Source organism: Coenobita brevimanus, chromosome 2 (genome assembly GCF_032717465.1).
Source record: "Coenobita brevimanus isolate Jiangsu-jjx chromosome 2, ASM3271746v2, whole genome shotgun sequence".
NCBI lineage: Eukaryota > Metazoa > Arthropoda > Malacostraca > Decapoda > Coenobitidae > Coenobita > Coenobita brevimanus.
Window position 1 is genome coordinate 18877237 of NC_136955.1, and position 27708 is coordinate 18904944.

Here is a 27708-nt window from a genome sequence, read left to right on the forward strand (position 1 = left end):
GAATGCTATGAAGAGTATGTATGATGGTGCTAAGACTGCAGTGCGTGTGGATGGTGAACTGAATGAATTTTTCTCTTTTAAGTTTGGGTTGAAACAGGGATGTGTCATGTCTCCATGGTTGTTCAATCTGTACATGGATGGGGTAATAAAAGAGGTACAAGGTAGGGCAGTGGATGTTGGAGTGGCCCTGGTGAGAGAGGGTAGTGTTTGGAAACTCCCTGTACTGTTGTTTGCAGATGATACTGTGTTGTTTAGTGAAGACGAAGGGGAGCTGCAAGGCTTGGTGGATGAGTTTGTGAGAGTGTGTGGGAAACGGAATCTAAAGGGGAATGTAGGGAAGTGTAAAGTGTTGGTCTTCGAGAGAGGTGAAGTCAGTGAGGCTGGATGGTGAGGAAATGGAAAATGTGAGTACTTCAAGTGCTTGGGGTGTGTGATGAGTAAGGATGGAAGTTCGGAGGGTGAAGTGCTTGAAATGGTACATCAAGGAAGAAAGGTTGCTCGTTCCTTGAAAGCAGTGATAAGAAACAGGGAAGTGAGCATGGAAGTGAAAAAGTTACTACATGACAGTATTGTGATACCAACTCTAACGTATGGAAGTGAAGCTTGGACGTTGTTGAAAGAACACAAGTCAAGAGTGAGAGCAGTGGAAATGAGTTATTTGAGAGGAGCCTGTGGATTCACATGGAGAGACAGGCTGACAAATGAGGATATAAAGGAGAGTTGTGGTATGGATGTGGATGTGATAGGAAGCGTTAGGAGAAACACACTGAGGTGGTTTGGCCATATGGAGAGGATGGAGGGTGAGAGACTGACGAGGAGAATGTATGTGAGTGAGGTGGAGGGTGGGAGAGGGAGGGGAAGGCCGAGGATGAGATGGAGGGATGGAGTGGAGAGGTATATGAGAGGGGGGGGGGTGAGCTGGGAGCAGGGCAGTGAAATGGAGGGGGACAGGGCAACGTGGAGGCGATTTGTTTGTGGCCTCCCCGTACGGGATTGAGGCGTCTGGCAATAGATAGACAGATAGAAAAATAATGGATTCTGAATCATCTAATATCAGAAAATATCTTCATATTGCTTGTGGTATAAATCTCTCTCTCTCTCTCTCTCTCTCTCTCTCTCTCTCTCTCTCTCTCTCTCTCTCTCTCTGTGGAGGGAGGGGGAGTGCTGACAGTTTCCTGTCTCTTGGTCTGAACCGACAAAGTAAATTTATACTTTGTTGTCGGCTGAAAAAAGAAAAAAAAAGTATTGCTTCCACAATACTTTTTACTTTTAATAACAGGATCCATGCATTTATTTCCACTTCTCATATATATATATATATATATATATATATATATACATATATATATATATATATATATATATATATATATATATATATATATATATATATATATATATATATATATATATATACTGTATATATATATATATAAGAAAATCTCTCTCTCTCTCTCTCTCTCTCTCTCTCTCTCTCTCCACGAAAAAAATGACGACAGTCGTAGCGAAGACAGCCCATAATCCTTATCACACTCACTAACACATGCCTTCGCTTAGTCCTTTCAGATCGAAGACGTCATATCATTCCTTTTTGCTATCTCAGCATATTACCGTCAGCTTAAGACAACTGTTTGGAATGGAGAAGTCTGATTTAGCCAGTATTACCCATCATTGTAAGACTTCTTCCGTAAGTAGCAATAGCAGTTGAAACCCCAGGCTCATCTTAAATGTGAACCCAGTGAGCTGCAGCATGAAGGTGTTCTCCTCCTGCAGTCCTCCATCCTTATTTAGGGGAGTAGAGAGGGCCTTGAGGGGCAACTGTATAACGAGGCAGCTTAGATGATTGGCTATATCAGTGCCACCACATGTAAGCATCCCCTCCAGAACCACTCTTCTGTAAGCTGGGTGTAGCAGTGATAAACCAGCAAAATACATCATGGATTCAAGGTGTTAATGGGTCACTTACTGTACCCGACACTTGTGTATCTAGTTCCCCCCCACCCCCTGAGAACGCGGATATCCGTTTTCCTACCACTATTTGTCCTGTGGTGCGTATCTTCTGTGTCTACAAAGTTATAAACCTCCACACTTGAAAGCGTGCAACGTGTTTGAGCGAGCAATCTTCCCAACGCTGTCATTTTGGCTAAATGAATATGAAATGTTCGTGAAACGTGCCTGATATTAATGCGGACTTTGAAAATATGGAAAAAACAGATTATTATTTAAAATCTTTTCCACAATCCTTCCACGTATCCACACTAGTTTCATAGTTTCCAAGACACCATAGAGCTGGTGTGTGTATGTGTGTGTGTGTGTGTGTGTGTGTGTGTGTGTGTGTATGTGTGCGTGTGTGTGTGTGTGTGTGTGTGTGTGTGTGTGTGTGCGTGAATGCGCGTTCCATATGTTACCGAATTAAGAGAATGTCATTTAAGTAACACCTATTACATTGCTATAAGCTGTTCTACGATGTACGTTCATCTGCTGCAGCTATGATAATATCCAAGATAATCCAGTTTTCGTGCTCAATATGTCGCGCCTTTTTAGCAATCAATTTGGTGAAATTTTTTGAAAAAGCTACTTTAACATTTATTATTTTTCTATAAGACGTTCTGTGATGTGCGAAGGTTTGTTGTATCCTTAATATTTTCAGTTCTTTTCTATTCTTTTCTTTTAATCACTCAGTTTTTTTTTCACAGAGATCGAGAGACTGACGAGGAGAGTGTATATGAGTGAGGTGGATGGGAGGAGAGGGAGAGGGAGGCTAAGGATGAGATGGAGGGATGGAGTGGAGAGGTATATCAGAGAGGGGTGTGTGAGCTGGGAGCAGGGCAGTGAAATGGCGGGGGACAGGGCGACATGGAGGCGATATGTTTGTGACCACTCCTTACGGGATTAAGGTGTCAGGCAATAGATAGACAGACTTTTTTTCAGAAGTACGGTAGGGAAGAACTGGAAAGTTACTCAAGCAAAATCTATTACTTTCTGATAAGCGTGTAGCAATATGCGTCGTTCCACTGTAGTTTTAATAGTTTTTTAGGTTATTCGGTTCTGGTGCTCAGTTTGCCTCTCTTTGGCTCTTTTTTTTTTTTTCAGCAACAGAGTGGGCGGTTTGAGAAGTGTCAGTTAAGTAACACACATTGGTTTTTAATAAGCTTTCCAACAATGTGTGTAGATTCGCTGTATATTTAATAATTTCTGAGGTAATCCGCTTTTGGTACTGTGATCTACCATTAAAACCACATGTAGCGTAGTGTTCTCGTTCCCTTACTTCCTTCTCTCGTTCGCTTTGCTTCCTTATTTCGTTCGTTTGTTTCCATCGCTCGTTCCCTTACTTCTTTCTCTCGTTCCCTTACTTCATTCACACTTTCCTTTGCTTCCTTCTCATGTTCCTTTGCTTCCTTCTCTTGTTCCCTTGCTTCCTTCTCTTGTTCCATTACTTCCTTCTCTCGTTTGCTTGCTTCCTTCTGTCGTTAGCTTGCTTCCCTCTTTAGATCGTTCTAACTATAAGCTAATTTGATTGAGAGAGGTAACTGTGTGGCTAACCAGTAAACCATATCAGTCCTCTGACGAATTATTTTTATTACCATCACTACAGATGTTTTTACCAATTCTAGAGAAACTTCCCGACCAGAGGACATATATAACAACCATTAACCCCTTCATTAGCAGTGGTCTCTCCTAAGTCCCCAAGTCGTCTGTTATAATAAGATGAAGAAAACACAACACTACCTCGGCAAAGGAAAAAAAAAAAAAAAAACAATCATTCGCCTTCCGGAATATGTTTGTACTGTAACCTCATAACATATTACTGTCCTCTTTTACCATCTATCTATCTATTTATTGCCAGACGCCTTAATCCCGTAAGGGGTGGGCCACAAACAAATCACCTCTATGTCGCCCTGTCTCCCTCCATTTCACTGACCTGCTCCCAGCTCACATCTCCCTCTCTCATATACCTCTCCACTCCATCCCTCCATCCTGTTTTTACAAAGGAGAAATTACTGTATGGTGTGATGTGAGAAAAATAGAACGACATATTGGTCCAAATGTGTTTCTCTCTGGACAAACAGATAGAGAGAGAGAGAGAGAGAGAGAGAGGGAGGGAGGAAAGGAGAGAGAGAGAGGCTTTATTTATTTCCTCCTATCTATCTCTTAAAATGCATTGGCTATTAGATTTAAGGTAGGCTAAATGTCTTATACAATAATGACTCTCTCTCTCTCTCTCTCTCATTTCCATACATTGCTGTCCTTTCTAAAACAACGAAATGACTGAATGTTGCGATGCCAGTGTGGATTTTGATTAACTGCCCCCATCTCCTGAAATTACTGTCAGTCACCCTACCTCCCTCCCTTCCCCAATCCCCCTCCCTCCGTCTCTACTCTGTTTCCCCCTCCCTCTCCTCCCTAGCCCATCTCGCTCTACCCCTTCCCCCTCCTCTTCCTTTGCCCCTTCCTCCTCCTCTTCCCTTGCCTTGCCCCTCTCCCTCTTTCCCCCTCACTCATGCTCGCTCTCCCCCCTCCCTCTAAACTCTTCTCCCCCTCTCCCTCTCCCATCACCCCATCTCCCTCTCACCTGCCTCTCCTGCCTCCGCACCCCTGTGCATGGATATTATATTTGTCATTCCTCTATTTTGCTCATTCAGGAAGACCATACTGTCAATGAACGTTTTTGTCTAATTTCTATCCATTTTCCTATCTTTTTATGTTTTTTTTTATATTTGTCAACGAAATAACTATTTCTTTTTATCATATCATCTAGCTATCCATCCATTTTTAATGTTTAATGTTTTTTGTTTAATTCTCTACGTTTGTAACTATTTTAAATTCATATATCTAGTTTTCAGTTCATTTCTGAAAATGTTGATCTTTTCTTCTGTCTATCTTTGTCAAGCTTTCTCTGTACTAATTAATTATGTATATATGGACTTTATCTATCCGTCCATCTGTAACTCTTCCAGTCTCTGTCTACTCGGTATGTATCTCCACCCGTCTATGAGCCTGTCTTTCCCCCCTGTCTGTCGTGCTCCTGTCTGTCCCACTGAGCCTACCTGCTTATCTCTCTGTCTGTCCGTCTGTCTGTTTTCTCTTTGCATATCTGTTTATATATGTTTTGCGGCTAGCCTATCAAATTATTTTCCTATTATTTCTATATATTCATCAACTTACCTAAGCGTTTCTCTTAGCTTTAGTCTACATCTGTCTTTCCCTCTACCCATATATATGCCTGCGTGTGTCTGTGGGATGGGGAAAGCGAGAAGAAGAGGTAGCAAGGAACAAAGAGACGAGGCAAGTGGAGGGAAATTATGCTTGGTGAAATAGGTGATTGTTAATGAGTAGGGACAAAGGCCTGCCATTTTTCTCTTCTGTCCCGATATACTGTGCTTAAGCTTTCGGGTCCTTTGGTTCACTGTCAGCTGAGTAAAACTGTCTGGCGTCGGCTGAAAGGGGAAAGCTAAGGCTGTCTCGTTCATGAAAAGGTCAACAGTATCAGTCTAAATCCTTCAGCTGATGTGACTCCATTAGGTGAATAAAATCGTTTTGTATTAACTAAAACAGAACACGTTACCCTTTTCTCTCTCACCTGACCTAAAATTACCATCCCTCCTTCTAGAATATCGAGTTTCAGGAAAAGATTAACCCTCGAATATCATGCTATACTCCTTTTACTCTAACCTGGCCCAGATTTTTGTGTTTTCGCAGCTTTTTCACGTAGCTTAAATACAGAATAAGACAGTGCTTTGGATCTTATTTTTTTCCATAGCACTTCTTCGTGACAAGCATCTCATTCTAGTGCTAATCTCCTCTTACAAGCCAGTATTCAAGGTGAAGAGATGGCGGTGTTAGGCCAAGTTAGAGTAAAAAGGGTATAGTTAAGAAGCGCTACGAGAAGGATGAGGGCCAAGTTTAGATAAAAGAATAATAGGAATGCTAAAACAAGCAATGGATCAGGAGTAGCCTGCAACCAGTTAACAAAAGGCCTCGAAAACTCGTAACACTTTTGCTCATATTTTCAGCAGGTAGGGAAGCTCACAAACACCTCTTCCTTAGCGATTTGTTTTTGAGTATGGCTAGTTGATATCCGTTTGAACGTTAGTTATGCAAAGTATGATATTGTGAGGATTTATGAAACGCTGAAGAGGAGAGTGGGGTTTAACAAGCGAAATAAATCGCTTAGGAAGAGGTGTTGGGGAGCTTCCTCAACCGATGAGAATACGGGTCTTTATTCTCTCGTTCCCCCGTTTATGATAGGGTCTTTCCTAAGTTGAATAAGACCGTATGAGAGAGAGAGAGAGAGAGAGAGAGAGAGAGAGGTATTAATGATTCTCATCACGACACGTAAACATACCGTCACTCCATTTAAAGCCTGTACTGTCATGCTCTTCCTTTGTATCTGTTGCTTTGTTACAGTTTCTGCTCTACGCCTTTTTCTGGCATGTATTTAGGTGGATCATCATCATCATCATCATCATCACTTTTCTCCCAAGTCACTCCCCAGACCCATTTCTCTTACCCAACTGATTCCATTTCTCCTTTCCCTCTTACTCCATCACCTTCCTCACATTTACTCATAACTCTCGCCCACTTACTCATCTCTGTTACTGCACTTACTTCATCACTTAGTTCCAATTTATCTAATCACCTCCCTCCCATTTACTCATCATTTTTCTATGTTTACTCCATCATTTTCTCCAGATATGACAGTAAACACTATATAACTAGTATGACAAATTTTCGCTCAATACCAGAGAGCGAGACATATTCACTCCACTCCCCAGAGAGAGACAAATCTTCACCCCACAACCCAAAGACAGACAAAGCTTTAATTCACATGTCAGAGGGAGTGACACATATTCACTTCACACCCCAGAGAGAAAGAGGCCTGGTCACTCCAGACCCCAGAGAGAGAGAGAGGGACATATTTACTCCACCTCCCGGGAAAAGAGAGAGAGAGAGAGAGAGAGAGAGAGAGAGAGAGAGGTATTAATTATTCTCATCACGAATAAACATACCGTCACTCCAGTTAAAGCCTCATGCTCTTCCTTTGTTTTTATTGCTTTGTTACAGTTTCTTCTCTACGCCTCTTTCTGACATGTATTTACTGTAGGTGGATCATCATCATCATCATCATCATCATCATCAACATCACTTTTCCCCCCAGTCACTCCTTAGATTCATTTCTCCTACCACACTTATTCCATTTCTCCTTTCCCTCTTATTCCATCACCTTCCTCACATTTACTCATAACTCTCGCCCACTTACTGATCTCTGTTACTGCACTTACTTCATCACTTAGTTCCCAAATATTTACTCACCTTCCATTTACTCATCATTTTCCTATGCTTACTGCGTCATTTTCTCCAGATATGACAGTAAAACATACTCTACAGTCGCAGTGCACGACTCTGAGGTTGCCATTATCGTACCCTGGCAACCTACCATTCAAAAGTGCGTTCGATTTCTTATCATATTATACACGAATCATATTATTATGCACGAATATATTATACACGAATATTATTATACATGAACATATTATACACGAATCACATGCATCTCATAGTATATACGAAATCAGACGCATTTTTGAATGGAGGGTTGCCAGAGCACGATAATAACCTCAGAGTCGTGCGCCGCGACTATAGTGTAACAATTTTTCACTCCATACCAGAGACAAACACATCTTTACTCCACATGCCAGAGAGACACGCATATTCACTCCACACCCCAAAGAGAGAGACATCGTCACTCTACACCCCAGAGACAAATTAATCTCCACTCCACATGTCAGAGAGACACAAATACATATTCACTCCACATTCCAGAGAGACACATAACCACTCCACACTCCAGAGAGACACATAACCACTCCACGTCCCAGAGAGAGACACATCTGCACCCCACACCCCAAAGAGAGACAAATCTTCACCCCACATGCCTGAGAGAGAGAGACGCATATTCACCTCGCACCCCAGAGAGAAAGAGGCCTGTTCACTCCACTCCCCAGAGAGAGGCACATCTTTACTCGACACCCCAGAGAGAGACACATCTATACTCTACATGCCAAAGAGTAAGACATGTTCACTCCGCTTGCCAGAGAGAGAGAGAGAGAGAGAGAGAGAGAAAGAGAACTACTTGCAAAAGAGAGAACCATATTCACTCCACATGCTAGAGTACGACGCAGCTTAACTCCACATGGACCCCGTTTCTACTCACTTTACTCATCACCTCCCCCAGGTAATAGAGTACAGTATATATAATCATGTAGCCACAAGTAAGCCCGAAGGGAAACCAACAGCATTACCGACGCCCTCATGTTTCTTCTTCGTCCTTCCAAGCTCCTGTACCCATTGAGTTAATCCTTCCTCTTGGGTTTTCTGTATTCTTCTTACTTCTCTATCATCCTGTTTCTCCTCTTCCTTGTTCTGTTTCATTAATATTCCTCTTTGTTTACAATCTTTTCTCCCATTTCCATCACTATTCAGGTTTCTGATAACCTTTTCATTCCCATTCTTCCTCATCTCTCTCATTCAATTCCACCTCTGTCTTTCTCTTCCTTCCTTTTCAGTCTAACTTTTCCTCTACAATCTCCTCTCCTATTTCCAGCTTCATCCCACTTTCTATCTTCCATTTCATTCCCTGTCTACCTCATCCCTCTTTCTCATTCACCTCTATCTATCCCTTTCATCTTTATCTTTTTTGTCTTCCTCTTCCTTCTCAGTCCTCTCCTTCCATCTCTTTCCTCCTCTTCCTTCTCTACTTCCTCATTTCCAATTATCGTATACCTTTAATCAAGACCTCTTCTCCTTTTTCTCCAGTCTTCCTCTTCAGGGCTTAGCTAGTTCATTAAACGTTCTGTCTTTCTGTCCTCCTCAGTTTGTGTACAATGGCTACATCATCATCATCATCATCATCGTAATTATATAATTCTTTACATCCTCTTGTTTCTGTATCTTCCTCTTTAGTTTCCCTCAATTTCTTCACCTCTCAAGGTTGATTCCTTTGTTTTATCTTTTCCTACCATTTATCATCATCATCATCATCATTATATTCACCACCACCAAAACCATCTTCATCACCACCACCAGCACCATCATCATATGTCACTTCCTCCTGCTTCTCCAACTTCCTCTTCCGTCTACCTCCATCCCAGATATTGATTGTGGAGTACAGGAAGCAGCTTCTTTACCTGCAGAGATCTAACTCGGATACTCAACAGGACTGGAACTTTACCTGCTAAATTCAAAACCCCATGACATACGGTGGAAATACAGACAGCAAAGGTAAATTTACGGGCAGAAAGTCTCCTTATATTCCACCAAATTTACTTCTCAGTATCCTTTCATGGCTAAAGATGTATTCTGTACTTACCTGCCCATAGACAGTGCTGAAGAGGGATGCCTTCCTGTGGTGGCACTGATATGAATCGGTTGCGGAGCTGCCCGGTTATACAGGCATTACGGGTATACATCAGCAACCTCCCTACTCCCAAAGAGGAGGATGAAAGACTGCAAGAGAGCGACAACATAAGCCTGCAGTCCACCGGGTCCACATTCCATATGAACCTGGGTTTACTGATATTGTTACTATTACTACTGCTGTTGCTGCTGCTGCTGCTGTTGCTGTTGTTGCTGTTGTTGAACCCTTTCTTTGCCGCCAATGCCACCCCCGTCTGCCCAAAAATACCTTCCTCTGATCCTATTCTTCAAGTGACCGACGTGCCATAAATGTGAAGTCGATGCTGTGGATTATTAGGGAAAATGACTGTAGCTATACCTTCCGTATTACTCTCTCTCTCTCTCTCTCTCTCTCTCTCTCTCCCCCCCCCTCTCTCTCTCTCTCTCTCTCTCTCTCTCTCTCATCTACATCCCCTATTTTATTTCCCTCTGATCACAACTCTTTTTCTCTTAATCTCCCTCTCCTCGCCGCCTTATTTTCCACTACGTTAGTCGCCCATTGCTTCTCTTTGTACCTAATTAATACACTAACTTCACTGATCTAACTCAATTGTCTATTTTGCCTTTCTCTCATTGCTGGATTTATGGATGCTTAAATAAGACGTAGTGTACAAAGATAACTACTGCCACCCAAAGATCTGTCTATCTTCTGCCTTAATCCTGTAAGGGGTGGCCACAAATAAACAGGCTCCATATTGCCCTGTTCCTCCCCATTGCACTGCCCTCCGCCCAGCTCACTTTCCCCTATCTCATATACCTCTACACTCCATCCCTCCATCACATCTTCGGCCTCCCCCTCCCTCTCCTCCCATTCACCTTACATACACTCTCGTCGTTAGTCTCTCGCTCTCCATCCTCTCCACATGGCTAAACCACCTCTGTTTATTTCTCCTAACGCTTTTGTCACATCCACATCCACACCACAATGTTCCCTCACTTCCTAGTCTCTCTCTCCATGTAACTCCACATGCTCCTTTTAAAAAACTCATTTCCACAGGTCTCACTCTTGATCTGTGTCCTTCCAACAAGGTCCAAGCCTCGCCTCCATACGTTAGAGTTGGTATCACAGTACTGTCATGCAGTCACTATTTTACTTCCGTGCTCACTTCCCTATTTCTTATCACTTATATTTTTCCTCGTGCTGTATGGTTTCTGTCTTCTCCATTTTTAAAAGTTTTGACTAGATGCTTTGAAATGCTGAGATTACATACGGCACTGAGTAACGACCACAGTATGAGTGGTCTTAACTACAGTGAATCAAATCGTCTGAAAATAGAAAGATTAACCAAAAACAAAGTAGATGTGCACCTTTTTCCGGTGCATTCAGAGAAAACATGGAAACTGTATGTATGCTGACATCACTGAAATCCATTTGCTCACTTTTCCCTATTTTTGATCGTCTTTATTTTTGGGAGGGGGTCTGACCCCTCCAAGAATCGCTGGGGGGGGGGTCAATCTCCCCAGATATCACACTGAGGATGAGATTCCATTGAACAATACGTACTAATATACCAAACCTGTATCTGTCCTCGTTTGTACTATTTCTGAGAATTTTTAATTGCTGAAGAAGGCTGACCCCCAAAAAAACCATGACTGGAAAACTGCATATCGAAGACCTTCCCAGTAATCAAAGAAGCTCACGTATGAAATGTCATTCAAATCTTTCCCCTGTTTCTGTTCATTATTATTTTAGGGAAGTCCACTGACCCCCTAAGAATCATGAGGGGGCTCACAGTCCCCAATTATCCCATCACGGATGAGTCCATTGTACAACATGTGCTAAGATATCAAAGTCATATCTGTCCTCCTTTCACTATTTCTGAGATCTTTTTTTTTTTTGGTGGTGAGGGGGCTGATCCCCCTGAAAATCATGGTTGGAAAACCTTATATAGTGGAAAACCTGTGAAGTAGCAAGATAAACTTATCTGGAAAGTTTCATTCAACTTTTATTTTATTTTATTTTTTTTTATAAGGTCTGACGACCCCAAGAACCGGGAATGGGGGATGGGGATGGAGTCATACTCCTCAAATATCGATGGGCAGCTTCTTTTCGTACATTCGGGGGAAAAAAAAACATGGAAACTTCATAATTATTCCTGCGATGCCGATTTCACTGAAATCCATCTGCTCACTTCTCCATATTTCTGATCGTTTTTATTTTTTGATGGCTTCTGATCCCCCATCAGTCATTCGGGGTTTACGCCTTAATATCGCATCACGTATGGGAGTCCATTGTGCAACATGTACTAAGATATTAAACCCATATCTGCTCTCCTTTCACTATTTCTGAGATTTTTAAATAAGGTGAAGGGGGGTGGGAAGTGAACCCCGTAAAGTCAAGATTTAAACATCGTATATAATGAAAGACCTTTTGCTTAACCAAGCGAAATCACTTGGCAGGTTACAGTTAAGTATTCCCCTTTTTCTGATCCTTTTTATTTTTGGGAGGGGGGCTGGCCCTCCAAGAATCATTTGGGGTAGGCTCACACTCCGCAAATATCACATTACTGATGAGGGTCCATTGTACAACATATACAGTACTAAGATATCAATACCTTAACTGTTTTCCTTCCGCTATTTTGAACACTTTTTAAATTTTGGATGGGGGCTGACCCTCCTAAAAATAATGGTGGATGACTTTACATAGCCAAGGACATTATCAAGCAACCAGACGAACTGACCTAAGAAATTTCATTCACTTTCCTCTGTTTCTGGTCGTTTTTATTTTTTAGGAGGGAGGCTGACCCCCAGGTATCACCAGAAGGGTCACGCTTCCTAAATATCGCCTTACTGGTGAGAGTCCACTGTCCAGCATATACTAAGATATCAAAACCATATCTGCCCTCCTCTCACTATCTCTAATTTTTTTTTTATTTGGCTAGGGGGGCTTATCCCACCCAAAAAAAAAAAAAAAATGGTGGGAAAATTGTATGTAGAGGTAAACCTTCACAAAAACCCCACGAACTCATCTGGAAAGTTTCATCCAGATCCATTAAATAGCTTTGGAGAAGTTAAAGCACACACACACACACACACACACACACACACACACACACACACACACACACACACACACACACACACACACACACACACACAGACACACACAGACACACACAGACACACACAGACACACACAGACACACAGACACACACAGACACACACAGACACACAGACACACAGACACACGCACACACGCACACACGCACACACGCACACACGCACGCACGCAAGTGGAGGTGGCGGGCGGGCAGGCAGGCAGGCGGGGCGGGCGGGCAGGCAGGCAGGCGGGCAGGCAGGCAGGCCACACACACACACACATACAGACTGAGTATAGCGCAACTGTATAGGGCAAGTTGCCGAAAATGATACCATCCTGCTTTTGCAACATTGATAAAGCTGTAGGATTCCAGGATTAAGTAAGGCATTATGTTTGCCTTGCTTCTACCAGACGATTCTGTACAGTTCAGGAAAGCACCCTAAATCTGAATGGGTAGATGAATGGAACTTAAATCCCCGTCCGTCCAAAATAATCTCTCCAGAGCTTTACAATTCTGTAGATATTTTATAGCCTCAAAATATCGTCTTCGGGGAAAGTGGCTTAAACTCTCAGCAAACATTCACACAGCCTTAACTTAAGAGAGTTTGTGATTACGGAACCAGATAAGAGGAAGGAAATACGATAAAGAATTCCTCAGAAACATGATTAACTTCAAGCCTTTAGGAGACTCGTATTTCAGGGGAGAAAATAAGGAGGATTGTTGATGTGCAGACCTTATCATGAGGAATGAGATGGGAAAGTAATATGAAAAATTAGTTATGGAATTCATTATGGGAAGGAAATGTGCTCTCAGGCTTTTTGCCCACAGCTTATTCCCTTCGACAAGGAGTGTATGTTTTCACCGCTGCTTGTTTGTTTGTTAGTTTATCTGTTAGCAGGATTACTCAAAAACTAAAAGAGAGATTTGGACCTAATATGGTGGGTAGATAGGCAATGACCCAGGGAACAATCGATTAACTTTTGGGACCGATCCGGATCGTATTACAGATTCTGTATACGGAAAATACTTTTTGCGAAAGGCTAATCTATAATGAGAAAACTTAACCCATTATGGAGAGTGGTTTGGAAATTACGTTGCCCTTGTCGGAGAGATGCGCTCCAGTGAGTGCTCCTCTGGTTATATCTGCCTTTATACGGCTTTATTTGTTGTTTAATCTATTTATTTTCTTATTTAATATTTTTCGTAATGAGACATAATGGTGACTGTATGAACACTCCTAGACTCTTTCTCAGTTGAATAGAATCGTCTGATGTTAGCCTAAATAAAACACTAAAGAGAACTGGATCATGAGAGAGTTAAACCATATTGAACTGCAGAATAAAGCAGACACATTATAAGTGACTTTATGAGACACTGATCTCATTAATTATATTAAGTCCACCCTCTCACTATTGAACTCGGGTATTTCATTCAAGGATGAGCCAGATGATTTTATTCAGCTGAGACAATTCCTAATATGAAAAGGATGAAAAGAGTAAGGAAGATGATCCATTGCGACAAACAGAAAAATTTGGTGGGAGAGAGGGACAGGTTAGAACTAGTTTATTATTATTATTATTATTATCATTATTATTATTATTAATGCTGGTTCTTTGAAAGCAGTGATAAGAAACGGAAGTGAGCATGGAAGTGAAAAAGTTACTACATGACAGGATTGTGATACCAACTCTAACGTATGGAAGTGAAGCTTGGACGTTGTTGGAAGGACACAAGTCAAGAGTGAGAGCAGTGGAAATGAGTTATTTAAGAGGAGCCTGTGGAGTCACATGAAGAGACAGGCTGACGAATGAGGATATAAAGGAGCGTTGTGGTGTTGATGTGGATGTGATAGGAAGCGTTATGAGGAACACACTGAGGTGGTTTGGCCATGTGGAGAGGATGGAGGGTGAAAGACTGACGAAGAGAGTGTATGTGAGTGAGGTGGAGGGGGGAAGAGGGAGGGGGAGGCCGAGGATGAGATGGAGGCCGAGGATGAGATGGAGGGATGGGGTGGAGAGGTATATGAGAGAGGGGGGTGTGAGTTGGGAGCAGGGCAGTGAAATGGCGGGGGACAGGGCGACTTGGAGGCAGTTTGTTTGTGGCCACCCCAAACGGATTGAGGCGTCTGGCAATAGATAGATAGATAGATAGATAGATTATTATTATTATTAATATTTTCGTTATGATTTCGTGGTACACTCTCTTAAGATGGGTTCTGTGTAGCTCCAAACGTTAGGGAAAGTAAAGAATTCAAGCCCTAACCTGTCTCTCTCTCCCACCCAGCATGAAAATGTAGCTCAAGTATTCCTTTCACTGGTGTTGGTGTGACTAAGATTTACGTTTAGACTAACACAAGAAGACTGTATTCCGTTTACTCTTTAACCAGGTGTATTTTCCATTTTGTTTATATGGTGTATACAGACTACTTTATGCAGCACATGAGACCTTTTCACTGTAGGATTTAGATAAAGCTTTCAGCAGCCCTTCCACTAATGTATATAGATCCCTAGACTTTAAACAAAAATCTCTCAGTGGTTGTAAGAATAGTGTATAAAGACGTAACAGTATTAAATGGGTTAAGCCCGTCTCACCGATTTCTTTTTTGTTTTTATTCTTGCTCACAATCGATAATTCTGCCAAAACAAGGACAAGCATCTAGTGGTAAAGAGGTAATGAGAGCTGTGGTTAACGTCTGCGATTTCAACTCACTCCAAAGTTAAATGAACCGTCTGAAGTTTACAAGAATGAAATGTAATATGCTTTACTTGTAAGTGGCTGGGAGAGAATCCTCAAGCAACCCACAAGTGAAATGATGATGATGACGATAATGACAGGCGAAATCTTAAAAGGAAACGTGCCAAAGAAAGGAGACGTAGTGTGAGTAGATTATAACGTATTTGATGATGATGATGACTGGAACTGTAAAAGTGCTATGGAAAGGAGAGCTGAGGGAAAATCTAACAGTTTAGAGATATTGTACAAGCAAACAGTTATGTGCGTTCGCTTTTCTATTTCATTGCTGGGTTCATTAAAGCTTCGATATGAGGTAATGTATCATTCATTTGTGGGTGGTAATATGCACGCTTGTCCAGTATGTCTCATTTAAGCATCTATGAATCCATGATGAGAAAAGGGCAGGAGAAGCAAAAGGACTTTAATATTTGACTCTGCATAGTCTAATGACCATTTTGACTACAACTACTATCATTTCAGATAAATCACCCTACGGTAGCTTCAGCCTGAAGAAAGTGGAGCGGTTAACGAGGACAAAGTGATAAAATGGTGAAAAAAAAATCTATAGGTACATATTTCAGCATCCAAGAGGGTTAGGGATGTGTATGGATAAGAGCAAACTGTGACACAATGGTTTCTGGGGAAGTGATATGACTATAGTGATGTACGGTGTCATACGACTGTAATATTCTGGAATATTTTCCTGGCACACTATATTGGTGACATTTTCATGGATACTTGTTTAGAAGTCTTGTAACGCAGGCCATTAAAGTCATGGTAGCCTGAAAAAAATTGCCAGCCAGACCAAAGAAGTGAATACCAAGATCGAATTGTCTGGAAAATAGATATTAGTCCTTTAGTTCGTGTGACACAGCATTAATAATAAAGGCAAGGACTTCAACGACCACAGAAAACCACAGTGGTCATCCAGTCAAGAGTGTGGGTGTTTCAGATTCTCGTGTGGTTGATACGGTCTCCCCCCCCCCCACACACACACCTACCCAAGACTACGACACGCAACCATCCCTTGATAAACTAACAAATCTAGGTCCTCGTTTCACTTCTAAGTGCGAGGAGAACCTGAGCAAATATCTTATGGTCAGCCTAAGTATTGAGGAGGGTGTTGTATGGTGGCCGGCCAAGTGTGTTTTCAGTTACACCTCATTTATTCACGTATAGATCATAATACACGGAGGCACAACACTTCACATCAGTTACATTTTTTATCTTGTTCTTGCCATCTTTAGACATTTTTTATTCAATTTAGTGAGATCTTCGGAATTCCAAAGTTTAAATTTAACCTTAACCCTTACACCGCGGGCATGTTTACCAATGTTTTGCGTGCCCCGCGGGGTTATTCGGGCTCCGACAGACTCTCAAAAAATATTTGCCAAAAATCAGTTATTAGTCCTAGAATATTAAAATTAAATATGCTTATGGCACATACCTTCAGCTTTCTCCTGGAATGTTTGTTGAGCCTTCGCCCGTTACCGTAGGACTTGTGGAGACCTCTGAAGTTGGGTAATGAAGTCTCCACTTTACACTTCCCGACAACCCGTAATATGATTACCACAGCCAGATATTAACACTATAAACACTACTCTATGATTATCAACTAGTTTGGGATCCATACTCCAAAAAAAAACCCACTGTGAAAGCAATGAAAATTACAAGCGCGTATGACCTTCGCACTTGCGCTAGTTCGCTCTTGGTACTCTGTCATTTATTATTCATAAAACCCCTCACACTTTATATTTCTATTACTATATAACACTTATATATATCTGGAGTTTTTATCCATAAGTTTCCTTCAGTAGTATTAGTTTATTGTCACTGAAGTCATTCAATTTTTCATTCAGTAAAATACGTAGAGAACCACGGATTCACTTTCACTGTTATAACATAACGTATTTGTACTCATATTCTTATATTACTAATTACTTACATTACTATTTACATTTTCTATTGTATTTTCAATATTTACCCTTCTATTTTACTTACACTATGTTATTCACTGTCACTTTCAGTAAGATAAAACTCTAATACACTGTTCAGTCATATGTACTGAACATCCATTGCTTTCACTTGCTATTTACACATTATTTACACATTATTTCCACATTACTCTCCTTTCCCACTTGCACTTTTAGAACTGATTCTGGCTGTGGTAATCAAAGAAGCAGGTAACACAGAGGGGAACCTGGCACTCAGCGCACTGCCAAGAGGTGCGTTTGTGCTCAGGTGTGCGTCGGGTGGTATGTGCACACACCTGACACCTGCGGATCGCAGCCTTCCTTTTGCCTGTGGCAGGCATTAGCACCAGTCTGTGCCGATCCATATACGCCCTCTGCTCAAGTCGGTCGGGAAGTGTTACTGGATGGCGCCTTGGAGTTGCTGCTGTCACCCTACCATATCTTTCCAGCAGCTGCTGAACACAAGTCCTGGCGAACAACCTCAGGGAGAAGGACTTGGGTGGCTTGACCTTCATCCTGTACAAGATGAAAGCGTTCAGCATCGTCATATCTATGAGATGCAGAAAAACTTTCCTGTACCACCTAGTATTCTTCCTGAGGCAGTCGATCTCACCAATCATCATGTCGGACTTGTCCACCAGCCGCATGTTGATATTGTAGTCTAACACAGGATCAGGTTTCATCACAGGTTCGCCTGTCCTACGGTCGACCTTCCCACTGTCTGTCATTTCCCCCTTATGTATGGTGGTGAGCATGTGCACGACCCTCTTGTCATGCCACCGTATTGCCAGCATCTTCTCAGACTTGCGTAGGTGCACGTCTCCTTGCTGCGAGATTCCTGCCTCTGGGAATTTAGGGAAGTGGGCACAATTACTTTTGACAGTGCCGCAGGAGCCAATGCCGTGCTCTGAAAGGTATTTGGCAAGTTTCGGTGCTGTATAATAGTTGTCTGTATACAGCACATGATTCCCACCAAAATACTTTTCAAGGAGCACTTTCACTACACAGCCTGAGAAGCCAAGGGGGTGTGTTTTATCCAGATCGACAGTGCTGGCTGAATAAATGACGAAGTCAAGGATGTACCCCGTCTTACAGTCGCACAGTACAAAGAACTTGATTCCAAAACGATGGCGTTTGCTTGGAATGTACTGTACAAACCGAAGACGTCCTCTGAACAAAACCAAGGATTCGTCAATGACAACCTTCTGAAAGGGGTGGAAGAATGACATAAACTTATCCTTCATTCTGCTCAGAATCTCCCGGATCTTCCAGAGTGGGTCGGTTTGGGAAGGTACATCGTTGTCGGCAAAGTGCAGGTTTCCCATGATGTTCCGGAAGCAATCTCTGGCCATGTACTTATTGAAGGTGGGTGAGGGTAGTAATGGGTCCATGGACCAGTATTCTTCCAACGCATGTTTCTTTGAGTGTGGCATGAGAAGCATGAGGGCAAAGAACACATACAGCTTCTGCACTCCCAGCATGGACCACTGTTGCATCTTGGCTGCACCTGTACCACTTGCAGCACGTTGTGATTCATACCTGTTGGTCTCATCGCATATGTGCTGCATGACTTCATCATCTAGGAAGGCCAAAAGGAAGTCCACACACTCAGCATCATCGTCAAGAGTGAAGGCAGGCTGTACTCCTGAGGAACTCTCATCAAAAACTAAATATTCTGGCACAAAATCGGACCCTTCCATCCACGCGAAGGCGTCCAGGATTCCTTGTCGTGGCAGTGTAGGGTGGGTGAGGGTGGTGGGTGGCTGTGAGGGAGATTTACCCCGTTCAAGGTCACTCACACTGACCCTGAGTTGCCGTACAGCACTAGCAGCCCTTACTCTAGTAGCAACTCTACTTTTACTGGTCAGGGATTTACCTCTTCCTCTATGGCTTGCCTTCACTGTTGATGCTGGTGGTGACTCCAATGATGAAGACTCTGGAGATAATTCAGCAGACGAAGAGGAAGAAATGAGTGAAGTGGGGCTTGGGGAACGGGGAGGTGAATCAACTCGGGACTCATGGCAGGCTGGGTCACGCGGGGCCATTGTTCTGGGGCTAACACGCCGCCTTTTCACTCCCTTCCCAAATTCCTTCCCCTGCTGCACTAACAGCTCCTTTCCCTTGGAGCTAGGGATAACTTTCGACACTGAAGCGCTCGTACTAGCACTTTCTGGCACGATTTCCTCACCCGGCTCATCACACGATTCCCCTGAAGGGTCAAAATCACTATCCATCATCACCATTGACAATTCCGCTAGTTCACGTTCCACTGCAGAGTCACTTAGTCCTTTCCTGCTTCCCTCACGTCTTTTTCTGGGTGTAGATAGGGCCCTTTGCAATGGGCGCAGAAGCAGCAGAAATGGCGGGGCGCGAGTGCGACATGTTTTGACCACAGCGGAGGACAAGGAACTAAATGCCGCGGCTTATCTGAGAAGGCAAGGGTTGACAATGACAATGAGGATGACAGCTGCTAACTTACATGCTAATAAATTATTGGTAGAAAATCTCGGCAATACATAAAGAAATAGGTAGTTCCAGGTGAATGTAAATGTCACTTAGGCTTCTCCTTTCCTTTCTGATATATATTTTTATTACAGACATAGATTACAAGGCATAATTCAAAGGGGAAATTACCGTGGTAATATAGCGAATGAATGCATGTGAGGTGTTGTCAGGTGATAATTAGCCAATTCCTGGTGTATACCACTATCACTTATCTTATTATTTTTTTTTTTTGGTATATATTATTTTGTATAAGTATAGGGCATAGGGCTTATTTCAATGGATGAAATCTGTGGAAAAATCTGGTGGAAATTTGCTTAGCGCAGCGCGTCCTGGGAGGTGAGAGGACAGGGTAATGGAGAGGAGGTAGGGAGGGGAGTCAGGAAGGGGGGAAAATAGTTAAAATGTCAACAATGGATGGGAGTACAGATGAGATTTGGAGTGCTGACTACAGTAGTGTTGGACATTGGCAGTATTGATAGATGATACTAGCCACCACTTGAAAGCCCGGGATAATTCAAAATAACACAGAATCACAAAAGTGACACCCCGCGGTATGATCCATTGCGCCTGAGCGTCACGAAAGTGACGCCCCGCGGTATGATCCATTGCGCCCAAGCGTGACGAAAGTGACGCCCCGCGGTTAAGGGGTTAAATACTTACATCTCTACTACAGATCCCTCACAGTTTACTACAGGGGTCTGATGATAACTTGATGACAATGAAAAATACATAGTCAGAGTGTAGAGAGAGTTCTTCCCTACTGTGCCACTTAATTCTCCACTAAGTGGTAGAAACTATATTGTATTATTTTGCTCAGTTTCTTTTTCTGTCTTTCTTCTTATTTACTTCTCCTTTCTCTCTCTCTCTCTCTCTCTCTCCTCCATCCTGCATCTCCCTTGGAAATGGTGGCAAAGTTTGATTTTTATTTAATTTTTATTGACATCAAGTAAATTTGCTCAGTTCGCAGATTGTCTCCCAGGCTAAATAAACTTGCTGGGAGAACATAAACAAACTTGACGAAAAAGAAAGAAATTCGCAAAAAAAAAAAAAAAAAATCAATATGATCGGTTTTAGAGGATGATCTCGCTCTCTCCTGTTTTCGAAAGCCGTCCCACTGAAGCATGTAACTGTGAGCTTGTATTAACACTCTCATGATCGGAGCAGCTCTAGTGTTTTATTCAAGATAAACCCAGACGATTATATTCAGCTGAGAAATGAGTCAAGAGGAGTCAGAAAGGGTAGATATTGGTACCATGAATCCTCTAAAAGTTTGGGCAGCACTAGAACTTTTTTTTAATAATTATTAATACTAGACGATTCCATTCATCTGAGAGTGAATCATAGGAACCTGAGAGTTTAAAAGAAACCATCATCATCATTATCTCGCCTCTTTTCTTACCTGCAGGTGGGGTGAGGTAGAGTACAGTCAGCCATGAAAAGGAAAGAAAATAGTGGTGGAACTCATCAAAATCATCCTCAGCGAAATGGGCCACACACTCATTCACTTATCATTGAAACCCCTGGAATCCTGGACACAACAATAGCTAAAAAATAAAAGTGGTATTTTTTCTTAATGCTAAAATCCCTTCCCAGCCTAACATACACCCCCCCCCCAAAAAAAAAAAAAAAATGCAACTCCTCGCCTGCCGCCATCTACAAAAACAAACCCATCCTAGCATAAGGGAAGGTTGTTAAAACTGTAAATATACTTTTTTTTTTTTTTTTTAAGTCGGTAATTCTATTTTTCTGATGAGGACGAGACTGAGTTTTTATTTAGACTTTTAGCTATCTCATGACGCGGAAAAAATTATGGAGTAAAATAAAATAAACTGTCTTGCTCCATACCAGCTAAAGCCATACATTTACATCCAGGTAGGAGTGGATACAGGGACCTTTGAGTGTCATGTATTATTTCTATTAACTTTTTTATGGAAAGAACAACCCTAGTATTCTATTGTAATTAATGCTAGGCGGTTGGTTTATGCAGCAGAGAGTGCGGTATAAATGTCCGAGTTATAAATGTTAATATTTCATGTTTAAAATACTTCGTTCATCATCATCGTCATCGTCATCATTATCATGATCTTCATCAAAGTCATTATCATTATTATTATTATTATCATCATCTTCATTATCAAAATCATCATCATCATCATCATTATTGTTATAATTATCACTAGTATCATCATCATCATTATCATCATTATCATCATCATTATTACTCTCATCATCATCATCATCATTTTTACTATCATCATCATCATTTTCATCTTCATCAAAATCATTATTATCATCATAACTCTATCCCAATAAAAATAACGAATGAATATAGTCACGAAACAGGAACGAGTGCAAAATACTGTACTCGCTAGGTTACATCTGTGTCACCACGAGAAGGCATCCCTCATTAAAACCCAAGTGGCAATAAAAGAGCAAAATAGAAAACTGACTACAAGCGTTCATAATAAATAAAGGGATAAATAAACTAAAAAAAAAATTAAGAACGGGCAAGTTGAAACAGATGAAAACTATGAATATGTTAACCTTTGTACGAAATACCCAGAACATAGAGTACTACAGCTCAGGGAAAAGAGTAAAGATGGTACTCTAAGCTAACAACAGATTAAGCTAACAACAGACAAAACTACGAACAGACTAAGTTATGAACGGACTAAGTTACGAACAGACTAAGTTACGAGCAGACTAAGTTACGAACAGACTATGCTAGGAACACTTTTACCTGGGAACAGACCAAACTAAGAAAAGACTCACACAGACCACACTGTCGGAGTATACACACCATCCCAAACTCAGATTCGTGCAGCAAACACAAGTACACACATGCACACACGCACTTATTCTCTCTCTCTTTCTCTCTCTCTCTCTCTCTCCTCGTAATATAAAGCCACACTCCATCAGGGAACCAAGGAAAATGAGTGTGTGGGAAAACGAGATAAGAAATAATGACGCCTTGCCCACTTTACTCCGGCTGCGTAGTTTGCGTCTTATTTTTTGAGTTACGATGGTTTCATTAATATTTTCTGTTCGATTATTATTCCCATCTTAGTTTGCGTAGTTTCCATCTTTATTTTCCCTACCCTTGGGCGACTGTATTAACTCCGTCGTTACTGTTATTGTTTTCATCTTTTTTTTTTTTTTACTTCAGACGATTTCATTTAAGGAGGACCGTTTAACTGAATAAAATTACCTGGAAATAGCAAGAATATAATCAATAACATCGCCCAGTCCATCATTTTCTCTGAGCTTAGGAGAGATTTTTCCAACCAGAATTAATTATAGCCTTCTTTAGTCCACTCACCTCTAAGATCTCCCAATCGTCTGACAGCGGCAAGAATAAAATCTTTATGATGTCCTCTGGTTCGTGAGTTCAGTTCCTCTTCCCCACTTTTCCTCCTCCATGTCATCATCATCATCATCATAAGTCAGTCCACTGCAGGAGAAAGGCCTCCCTCCTCTGTTTTCACTCTGACCTATAAACTTTAAGCCTGTTCCATCCAGTCCCAGCAAATTTATTAATCTCATCCCGCCGTCTTCTTCTTTTCTGCCTCCTCTTCAAACACTCATTTACCAAGGTTGTCCATCTGTTATCATACCTACGATGGACGTGACCTGCCCACATCCAATTTTACTTTTTGACTGATGTATACAAGTATCCTCAGCTTTCTTCTGTTCCCATTTCTAGGAAGTTCTCTTTTTATCCCTCCACGAGAGTCGTAGCATAAGACTAACCACTTTTTTCTGGTCAGACCTAATTATAGGTTCAATGTTTTTTCATAGATTTCACGTTAAGGTAGGATGGACACTGATTACATAGCCGCTGTATTTTATATAAAGACCTTTGTTTTACCTTCATATAGTTTCTTAGGTCCCAGAAGCCCTCCACGCTATTCATATTTTTTGCCTGATTTCATTGTTATTGATTGGTTCTGCCTGAAATGTCTAACCTTTGGATACAGATTCCTCAACATACTGCAGTCCTCCATCTCCTGATTATGTTGGAAGGGCCTTAACATGGAAATTACGCGTAATTTTTCATCTCCGTATTCCATTTCATGCTTACTTCAAAATTCTTCCTCTTCAAATGATCTGTAATTGCTTGTAATTTCTCCCTTGATTGACACTGATTAATTATGTCGTCAGTAAATTTAATACTACTGAACAGCTCCCCACTAAGATTAATTCCCACCCTGATCTGTTCTTCTGAAAAAGTCTTCTCGACAAGTTGTGAAAAACCTATTGAGTTTTATCACCTTGTCTATCTCTTCCCTTCATTGGTATTTTCTTTGTGGGGTTATATGATGGCGGTACTATTCATATATTTTAAGTACATTCATATAAACTTCTTCAACACATTATCCTCGAATTCGTCTGGTCACTGCAGTTGTTTCAGGTAAAACAGATATCCTACTTTCACGTGATCAGTAAATGCCGTGCACAAAAGTTTCTTACATTTTGAAGTTCCTCAGTCACTTGATTTACAACATGAGTTTGGTCTGTTGTCCAATTATCCATAATAGAAAAAAAACAGTATCTCTTTTTCTCGCACACACACACACACACACACACACACACACACACACACACACACACACACACACACACACACACACACACACACATTGATTGATTGCTAGGTAAATGGATAGAGATAGGTAGAAATATACTGTACATACATACATACATACATACATACATAGACAGGAAGATAAATATCCACCCACCCACACCCAGCCTACCCCTATCCACCTTACCACCCATCCTCCCACCTAACCCCCCTCCACTAACCCCGCTCACCCACCCAGTCCCATCCTACCAAACTCACTCCGCCCACCTACTCAATCACACCCTGTTATCTCCCGCCCTCCCCACCCACTGTCCTCCCACCTACAGATTCCACCAATCCTGCTCTCCCTGCCAACCCCATCCCACCCACCCTTCCCACCCATCAACCCCATCCCACTCACCCTTCCCACCCACCAACCCCATCCCACCCACCCTTCCCACCCATCAACCCCATCCCACCCCTCCTTCCCACCCACCAACCCCATCCCACCCACCCTTCCCACCCATCAGCCTCATCCACCTTGTTCACCAGCCTACCCACTCAGCCTTCAGCCTCCACCAGGTGACTTCCAAATTTGCATTCTCTCTCTCTCTCTCTCTCTTTCTTTCTTCAATAGTGCTCTAATACATACTCATTAATTATCGAGGAAGCGAAACAACCACACTTGGACGCTTAAGATGAAAGAGAAAATATGGTGCTTTGAAGATTAAATACATTTCTTTGGTAAGTTATCGAAAAATGACAGAGACGGAGAAGCAGTTCGAGAAAATTTAAACAGGGAGATAGACAGATCAACAGATAATTAGACAGACAGACAGGCGGACAGATCAATAGATAAAGACAGGCAAATAGACAGACAGATTGACAGATGAATAGATACACAAATAAAGGGACTGACTGACAGATAAATATACAGAAAAGTAGGCAAATGAAAAATCTGATAACAAGGTTGCCAAACAAGAAGGCTTTCAAGAGACGCAAGTATATATATATACCGGTATATAAAATAAGGAAATCGATAAGAAAAGCTGAAATAGAAATGTGATGCAACTCCTGTGACTTTTAGATCACTGAACGCCGTTCTTCATCGCCATCATCATCATCATCATCAACATGTTTATTTTCCACTACGTCTTGGATAAATACAAATGTATAGCCTTAATCATAACTATAAATATCGCTAAACTGGCAACGATGCACACATACGTATATCCCTGAAATGCAAAACCCAGGTTTTGCAACGGTAATGCAAAACGCAGGTGAAATATACCCAATTTTCGGAAGCAATAAAATGTAACTTCTAATAAAGATTTATTAGTTCTGATACTGGGGTACAAAAGTTCAACTTCTCTATTGTACATTCCCACAAAAACATCAACTTAAACTATAATATTAAAACTAAAGGCATGACTTGAATAAACTATGTAAAATAACATAATTTTTCTTGTGACTCTCACAAAAAAATCCTTGCAATTCCTAATATTCCATTCTAAGAGTTCAGCAATGGCTCACACACACTTGAGTCCTGTGGCCCTCAGGTAGGCCCCCCATTGCTTCCCTGGCCTCACTCATCAGCCTACATGAGGTTAGAAAAAAAAGGGGTATTTTTTAGAGCAATAAAATACTAAACCTCTGTCTAGTAGGGCCAGGGGTAAATGGTGTAGTAATATTTCTAGATGGTGTTCTTCCTCTCTGGGCAATCTGTGGACGACAACTCCACCTGAAGCCTGATGCACCGGCCAGGGTGCTCGCTTGAAAATTTACAATTGGTGGCACATCCTCGTCATCCCGGGTCCTCCTCCTTGTTGACCTGGTGGTTGGAGCAGGCGAGCCTGCTCTAGATGGGCCAGATGTAGCTGCATCAGCAGGGGCTGCACTTGATGGGCCAGGTGTAGCACTGTCAGCAGGGGCTGCACTTGATGGGCCAGGTGTAGCCACCATTTATTACAAATCTATCTATCTATTGCCAGACGCCTCAATCCCGTTTGGGGTGGCCACAAACAAATTGCCTCCAAGTCGCCCTGTCCCCCGCCATTTCATTGCCCTGCTCCCAACTCACACCCCCTTCTCTCATATACCTTTCCACCCCGTCCCTCCATCTCACCCTCGGCCTCCCCCTCCCTCTTCCCCCCTCCACCTCACTCACATACACTCTCTTCATCAGTCTTTCACCCTCCATCCTCTCCACATGGCCAAACCACCTCAGTGTGTTCCTCATAATGCTTCCTATCACATCCACATCCACACCACAACGCTCCTTTATATCCTCATTCGTCAGCCTGTCTCTCCACGTGGCTCCACAGGCTCCTCTCAAATAACTCATTTCCACTGCTCTCACTCTTGACTTGTGTCCTTCCAACAATGTCCAAGCTTCACTTCCGTACGTTAGAGTTGGTATCACAATACTGTCATGTAGTAACTTTTTCACTTCCATGCTCACTTCCCTGTTTCCCATCACTGCTTTCAAAGAACCAGCAACCTTTCTTCCCTGCTGTACCCTTTCAAGCACTTCACCCTCTAAACGGTATAACTTTAGAAGTAACCAACGTTACCAATTTTCATTATATTACGTCCCTGAACTATTCTAACTAAGACTTACCCTTTAAGCCTAGTTTCAATTGGGGGAGCAAATTTTGTAGGGATAGTCATATAGTGACTTAGGTTAGGCTGTCGCTCAGTAACGGATGAATGTTGCGCCATATTGGCTGGTGCAGGCGTGTGCATTTGGTCTATGGCAGGCTCTAGATCAGGCCTAGGTTAGGTTAGGTTAGGTTAGGTTAGGTTAGTTTGGGTTAGTTTAATGCAAAATAGTGTATTTTTAATTAATCTTGATCTTGATTTTCGGGGATAAACCCACTTTTGGAAATCTTACTCAAAATTCCAAAAGGTGGATTTTCCCCCAAAAATGAGGGTCAAAACTAATTAAAGCACAGTATTTTGCATTGGAAACCATAAAAAAAATAATAAAAGAAAACGTTGGTTACTTCTAAAAATTTACCCTCTAAACCTCCATCCTTACTCATCACACTACCCAAGTACTTAAACGTACTCACATTTTCCAATTCCTCACCATCCAGCCTCACTGTACATTCACTAACTTCACCTCTCTCAAAGACCATCACTTTACTCTTCCCTACATTCACCTTTAGATTCCGTTTCTTACACACTCTCTCAAACTCATCCACCAAGCCTTGCAGCTCCCCTTCGTCTTCACTCAACAACGCAGTATCATCTGCAAACAACAGTACAGGGAGTTTCCAAACACTATCCTCTCTCACCAGGGCCACTCCAACATCCACTACCCTACCTTGTACCTCTTTTATTACCCCATCCATGTACAGATTGAACAACCATGGAGACATGACACATCCCTGTTTCAAACCAACTTTCAAAGAGAAAAATTCATTTAGTTCA